Source organism: Theobroma cacao, chromosome 6, assembly GCF_000208745.1.
Source record: "Theobroma cacao cultivar B97-61/B2 chromosome 6, Criollo_cocoa_genome_V2, whole genome shotgun sequence".
Classification (NCBI taxonomy): domain Eukaryota; kingdom Viridiplantae; phylum Streptophyta; class Magnoliopsida; order Malvales; family Malvaceae; genus Theobroma; species Theobroma cacao.
This window is the reverse complement of record NC_030855.1, coordinates 16341878-16349478: the sequence shown is the minus strand read 5'-3', so window position 1 is coordinate 16349478 and position 7601 is coordinate 16341878. Positions and strand designations below refer to the sequence as shown.

Below are 7601 nucleotides of genomic sequence, written 5' to 3'. Positions count from 1 at the left end.
GATATGCATGATGCAACATATATATATATGCTAGGCTAATGCAATTATCTATATATATATATATTGTCATTTTTTATTATTTAATTATCATTTTTATTTTATTTTTTTATCATGTTTTCTATTTTATGTCTAATTATTATTTTTTACACCTTACATTTTTTTATTCTAAGTTACTCTTATATGTTACTTTTATAATTAGATAAATTGTTTATGATTCCATTTAATGCTTAATTTTATATTAGTTGTTATCTTAGATTTTTTATTATTATTATTTTTTTTCTATTTATTTAATATTTTTGTTTTTTTTATTTAATGTCATGTATATTGCATTTTCACAAATTTATTATTTATTATATATCTGAATTATTTTTATTTATTATCTTTTTATCTTCATTTATTATTTATTTGTTATTTTTATCAAGTAATTTTTTAGTATAATCAAACACTACTTTATTTATTAAGAATTTCATAATCTTGAAATCGAGGCCCTCCCATCGTACTGGTGGAGCCTTGATTCGGATTTCGAACCTAGGGAATATCGAATCGAGATTGTGACTTCTTGTATCCCGATCGATTATCCCATCATCGATATTAAATTAAACTATTATTTTATTACTGATTCTTTATCTTATCCTATTTTCGTTCTCTCCTCATTCGTATTCTTTTCTCTATTTCATATAAAGTTATATTACTGTTTTTTATTATTATTATTTTTCCATTCATTATTTATATTATAATTTTTATGACTCACAAAGTATTTAAATTTATTTCTTTTACCACTAATATTCACCCTTATATTTGTTGTTTGCATTAGTTCTGATATTTTTAAATATTTATTTATTTACATATTTATTTTAAAAAAACTTTCAAACATATTTATTTACATATTTATTTTAAATGATCTAGCTAACCCATATTCGGGCTAGTCATCACAAAACACAAAAAGCCCATAAAGGAATAAGAGAAAATTTTTTACTTGACTTGGGCTCAAATGCTGACCCAAGTTCAATAGGACAATCGACTGGACCCTCTTCCCAAATTCACTGTTGGAGGCCCAAAAGAGTATTCTTCTTCCTTTGAAACGACATTGTTTCAGCTTCTTTGTGGCACCCAAAAACCGATTAGCAAAACGGCACCGTTTTGCCCATTGCCCTTTGAGCTTCTTCTACCCTTTTGCCCTTTCACTTATTGCTTCTATTTCCTCTCTAGTGGCCGGCGGCTTCTCCCTTTCTCTTTCTTTTTTTTTATTTTCCCAACAAAGTAATAGCTTTCTTCTCCCTATTTGTACCGCCGGCTAGACCTCATCTCTCTCTTTACCCAAATCGGACTCTCCTTTCTCTAGTGTCAGCCAACCCGACGCCAGATCTCTCCCCTCTCTCTCTAAAAAGTAACTTTTCTTCTCTCATTTCTCTCGCAGGCTACCTAGCTTGGGGAGTTCTTCCCCTTCACCGGTGACTCTCTTTTCTCTCTCTTCCTCACGTCGCCTGAATCAAGCTTCTCTTTCTCTCTCACCTTCCGGAGGCTTCTCTTTCTCTCTCACCTGCCGGCGACTTCTGCCCAAATCAGCTTCAGATCTATCCCAAATGGAAACCCAAAAGAACCCTCAAAAACCTCCATCTCAACCGACGGCAAGAGGCCCAACTCTCACTGCACAAACATTTTTCGAGTATTTTTATGGGTATTGTTTGATTTTTTTGACTTTCTTGTGGATTGTTATGGCTGCTTAGACTAGGGATTTTTTTTATTTTTGGGTTCTCCTAGCTGCTAGAAACTAGGATTTTTCTCCAGTTTGAATGCCCCCTCCCTTTTCGAATGCTACAGTGCTTTATACACTCGGTTTTTGGCCGAGTGTAGTGCTTCCACCACCCGATTCCTGGGCACTGGGGGGGCACGTTCCACTACCCTGCCAGAAGTGAATTTTTTGCATCTGGCAAGGTGAGGGAGGTGCCTGGCAGGGTGCGTTCGCACCCTGCCAGGCGTACCTCTCTCCCTTCTTTTTTCATTTCTTTTTTATTTTATTTTTATTATTTTTATTATATATATTTTGATTCATTTTTTTGTTTATAATTTTAGTGTCTACAGCTGCCCCTCTTTGCGCATTTCGAAAATTTGAAATAGTGCAAAGACGTAGACACTGTATTTGACTAAATTCTTTAATTCTCTTACCAAATTTTTTGTTTTTATTTTAAATAAATTCTTCAAAACTGAGGCCACGAGACTTTTAAAATGAACTCCTCAAAACTGAGGCAATTAGACTTTTAAAATGAACTCCTCAAAATTGAGTCACCGAGATTTTAAAATGAACTCCGCAAAACTGAGGCAACGAGATTTTAAAAATGAACTCCTCAAAACTGAGGCAACGAGACTTTAAAAATGAACTCCTCAAAGTTGAGGCACCAAGACTTTAAAAAATGAACTCCTCAAAACTGAGGCAACGAAAACTTTTAAAAGTGAGCTCCTCAAAAATGAGGCAACGTACCTTTAAAAATGAATTCCTCAAAATTGAGGTAACAAAACCTTTTTTCTTTTTTGAAATGGTGAAAAATAATCAATTCCTCATCTGAAATTCATATGATTTTAAATATGAATTTCCCTCTTTTTCAATTATTTTAAATTTTGAACATGGCAATTCATCTTCATCAGTTTCCCTTTTTTTTTTTTTAAAGCCTTCTCTTTGATCAAAAGGGGATGAATCGATCACGTTTCCAATCTCTCGTCCTCCCCAATTCATTGCTCATAACTGTTTTCTAAATCTATCATATGCATGGCCCAATCATTCTTCACATTTTTACTGTGCTCCATTCTATTGCTACTTCCATTTCTTTCTTTCTTTTCTTAGCCTTTTCTCTTTTCTTTTCTTACATTACTAGACTCCATTTCATTTCCTGTCAATTACGATCTTTTTTCAAAATATTGCAAACATTTCTTACTTTATCATGCTCTTTATTAAGTATCATTCCAATTTTATAACAAATGCAATGCAATGTACTCATATCTTCTCTCTTGGCAGAATGGAAATGATAACAATGTTGGGAGCAGAAAGGCTATTTTTCGTTAAAAAAGTTTCTACAATCAAGCATAATGACAAGGATTAGGGGAAAACCAATTAATACAAAAGGGATATAGTTCTTTCTTAATGACTGTTCCGATAGATATTAACAGTAGTCTGGAAATTTTATCCTGAAACAGGCACATTTGTCAGCTCCCTTGTCTTTTGCATGAACATCTCGGATCATGATCTTCACCTTTTTTGTGTTAAGCTTTTGTAGTACTTGGACCTCCTTCGTGTCTAGACCGCCTCTCGAGTTTTCGCCCTAAACACATCTCCCAGATTCAAGCCTCCTTTTCAGGTTTTCAACTTGAAAATTTTCTTTTTTCTTCTTCTTTTTTTTTTATGCAAAATATTTCTTGACAGCATCGGCATTCACAGGGTTGGAAAACTCCCTTCCGTCCATCTCCGCCAAAATTAGTGCTCCTCCTGAAAAAGCTTTCTTCACCACAAATGGTCCTTCCCAATTTGGTGTCCATTTCCCTCGAAGATCATGCTGGTTCGGGAGAATTCTTTTCAATACTAATTCTCCTTCTCGGAACTGTCGAGGATGTGCCTTCTTGCCATATGCCCTCATCATTCTTTTTTGATATAACTGCCCATGGCAAAGTGCCATCAACCTTTTTTCTTCTATGAGATTCAATTGCTCATAACAAGCATTAACCCATTCGGCTTCTTCCAACTGTACTTCTTTAAGGACCCGAAGGGAAGGGATTTCTACTTCAATTGGCAAAACTGCTTCCATCCCATACACCAAAAAGAACGGTGTAGCTCTCGTGGAAGTTTGGACTGTTATGCGATAAGCATGCAAAGCAAAAGGCAACTTCTCATGCCAATCTTTGTATACATCTGTCATCTTTTCAATTATCTTTTTGATGTTCTTGTTAGCTGCTTCCACCGCTCCATTCATCTTTGGGCGATAAGGCGTTGAATTGTGATGCTTGATCTTGAACTTGGCACAAACCTCTTTCAGCATCGAACCATTGAGGTTACTAGCATTATCCGTGATGATCCTTTTCGGGAGACCAATCGGCATATTATTTCTTTTTGGATGAACTTGCATACCACTTTCTGGGTCACATTGGCATAAGATGCTGCTTCTACCTACTTAGTGAAATAGTCAATTGCCACCAGAATAAACCGATGCCCATTTGATGCCTTCGGGGTTATCAACCCAATCACATCCATGCCCCACATTGAGAATGGCCATGGTGATGTCAATACATGCAATGAATTAGTAGGGGTGTGGATTCTGTCTGCATATATTTGACACTTGTGACACTTTCGCGAAATCTATACAATCTGTTTCCAACGTGAGCTAGTAATACCCTGCTCTCATGACCTGTCTTGCCAACTTATGTCCACTTGCATGTGCTCCACAAATTCCTTCGTGAACTTCTTTAACTATTCTCCGAGCTTCGGCTGAATCCACGCATCTCAAAAGCGTTTGATCCCTACTTCTCTTGTATAAGATGTTCCCATCTAAGAAGAAATTCATTGCCAACCTTCTAATGGTTTTCTTATCATTTTCTAAGTTTTGATCCGGGTACTACTGAAACTTGAGATAATGCACAATATCATGGTACCACGGTTTCCCGTCTATTTCTTCTTCTACACTGGAGCAGTGTGCAGGGCACTCTTGAAGATTAATCATGATGGGTTGAATCTTGACATTGGTACCAACTTTGAACATTGCCTCCAGCGTGGCTAATGCATCGGCCATTTAGTTCTCCTCTCGGGGCAAATGGGTGAAGCAAATCTTATCAAAATTTTCAATTAGCTTTGAAACATACTTGTGATATTGGACTAACTTCGAGTTACGTGTCTCCCATTCTCCTCGCAACTGATAAATAACCAAAGCAAAGTCCCCATACACTTCCAAAATGTGAATTTTTCTCTCGATTGCTGCCTGAAGACCCATGACACAAGCTTCATATTCAGCCACATTATTGGTGCAATAGAAGTTGAGTTTAGCTATGACGGGATAATGATCTCCTTCTGGTGACACTAACACGACCCCTATGCCATGCCCCAAGGCATTTGAAGCTCCGTCGAAAAACATATTCCAATTCTCTTTCTCCGATTTCTCCCCACTTGTTTGGCATATTGACATCAAGTCCTCATCCGAAAATTCAAACTCCATTGGTTCATAATCCTTTTCCACCCTTTCTGCAAGAAAATTCGTGATTGCACTTCTTTTGATAGCTTTTTGGGACACATACACAATATCATATTCAGACAATAACACTTGCCATCTTGCCACTCTACCTGATAAGAAGGGTTTCTCAAAGATGTATTTAATAGGATCCAACTTCGCAATGAGCCAAGTGGTATGATATAGCATGTACTGCCTGAGTCGATGCGCCGTCCATGCTAAAGCACAACACATCTTTTCCAACGAGGAATACTTGGACTCGTATTCAGTGAACTTTTTACTCAAGTAGTAAACTGCCCTTTCTTTCTTACCAGTTTCATCATGCTGTCCTAACACACATCCCATGGATCCTTCATTTACCGTCAGGTATAAGAGGAGGGGTCTCCTGACCACAAGTGGTACCAATACTGGCGGACTTAACAGATATTCTTTAACCTTGTCAAAAACGACTTGGCACTCCTCATTCCACACCCTAGGATTATGTTTGCGAAGGAGTTTGAAGATCGGGTCACATTTGAGTGTGAGTTGTGATATGAACCGAGCTATATAATTTAATCTTCCCAAAAATCCCCTAACTTCTTTTTGCATTTTGGGAAGAGGCAAATCACGGATTGCTTGAACCTTATCCGGGTCAACTTCTATTCCTCTTTCACTAACGATGAAACCCAGTAGCTTTCCTGAAGTGACTCCAAAAATGCATTTTGCCGGATTTAATCCGAGCTGAAATTTTTGTAACCTTTTGAATAATCGTTCAAGATTGGTTGCATGGTCCTCTGTTTTGCGAGCTTTTACAATCATATCATCCGCATACACCTCAACCTCTCTGTGCATCATATCATGGAAGAGAGTCACCATAGCCCGCTGATAAGTTACCCCGACATTCTTCAAACCAAATGGCATTACCTTATAACAAAAGGCCCCCCACATAGTTATAAAGGTAGTTTTCTCTCTATCCTCTAGTGCCATCTTAATTTGGTTATACCCTGAAAAGCCATCCATAAAGGAAAACACGAAATGACGGGCAGTATTGTCAACAAGGGTGTCAATGTGGGGAAGAGAAAAATTATCTTTTGGGCTAGCTCTATTCAAGTCTCGATAATCCACACACATTCTCACTTTCTCGTCTTTCTTAGGTACTGGGACAATATTTGCAACCCATTCAGGATACTTAGCTACTTTCAAGAATCCTACATCGAACTGTTTTTTCACCTCTTCTTTCATTTTTAAGAGCATTTCAGGTTCCATTCTTTTCAACTTTTGCTTAATCGGTTTGCATTCAGGTTTCAAAGGCAATTTATGGGCTACAATGTCTTTATTGAGTCCTGGCATATCTTGATAGGACCATGCAAACACATCTACATATTTATGGAGTAGCTTTATTAGTTTTTCTTTTTCCATTGGCACCAACGTCATACCAATTCTAACTTCTTTCTTATTTTCTTCATTTCCCAAATTTATTGCTTCAAATGTCTCTTGATGTGGGACCATTTGTCTCCCCTCCTGTTCTACTAGTCTTAACAAGTTCAGAGTTAAATCATAATCCTCCACGTTTTCTGTATCGTCAAGTTCACTGATACTTGCACTTTTTTCAAAATTAACTTCAAAACCACTGTCATTATCATCTTCGCATTCATTATTTGGAATCTTGGAAGGTAAAGGGGATTGAAATATGTAGAGCTATTGTATAGATAAAAAGTTAAAATAAAGGGATGAAATGACACGAATGGGAATGGTTAATCATGAGAAGAAATATGAGAAATGCACTACACATGTCAATTTATTAGAATGATAAATGATAAAAAGCCCGATACATAAAATTCCAATGCTTTTGGGCATAAGCACGGATGTTTAGTTTGCATTACTTTGAAATTGAATCACAAGTGACTGGTAAACTCATAGTGGTCCAACTGTTCAACTTTAGATTCGGTGGCCCGAGGCATGTAGTAGGAATCCCATCCACATTTTCTGACTGTTCTTCACCTTCCTCCGTTGCACATATTGATAAATCAGAAAATGCTTCCCCTAAAGCTGACACTGATTATCGGCTCCCAACGGTGAGTGATTCAGGAAAGATGCAACCTCCAGATCAAAATGTCTCGTAGAGATGAGGATATGCCATTCCTTGGATTTCCAACTCATGCCCCTTAAAGTGAGCCAACCTTTCCTTTCTTCTTTCGGCTATCATTTCTTCTCTTTCCTTCTTAGTTGGCTTATACCCCAGGCTAAACCTTTCTTCATTTTTGGTAGCACGTATGAGCCTTCTAATGCCTTGTAGTTCTCTTCCCAATCCTACCCTCACTCGGTATCCTTTCCCTACTATCTGACGGACAGCCATCTTGGTGGTTTTGGAAAGCCTCAGAATAGGCGGTGTGGTTTCTTCTCCAACATATGTGGTGT

At 37.3% G+C, this 7601-nt stretch overlaps 1 pseudogene; it reads right to left on the bottom strand.

The window, feature by feature from the left end:
• LOC108662441 lies at positions 3393 to 6713 on the bottom strand (annotated as a pseudogene).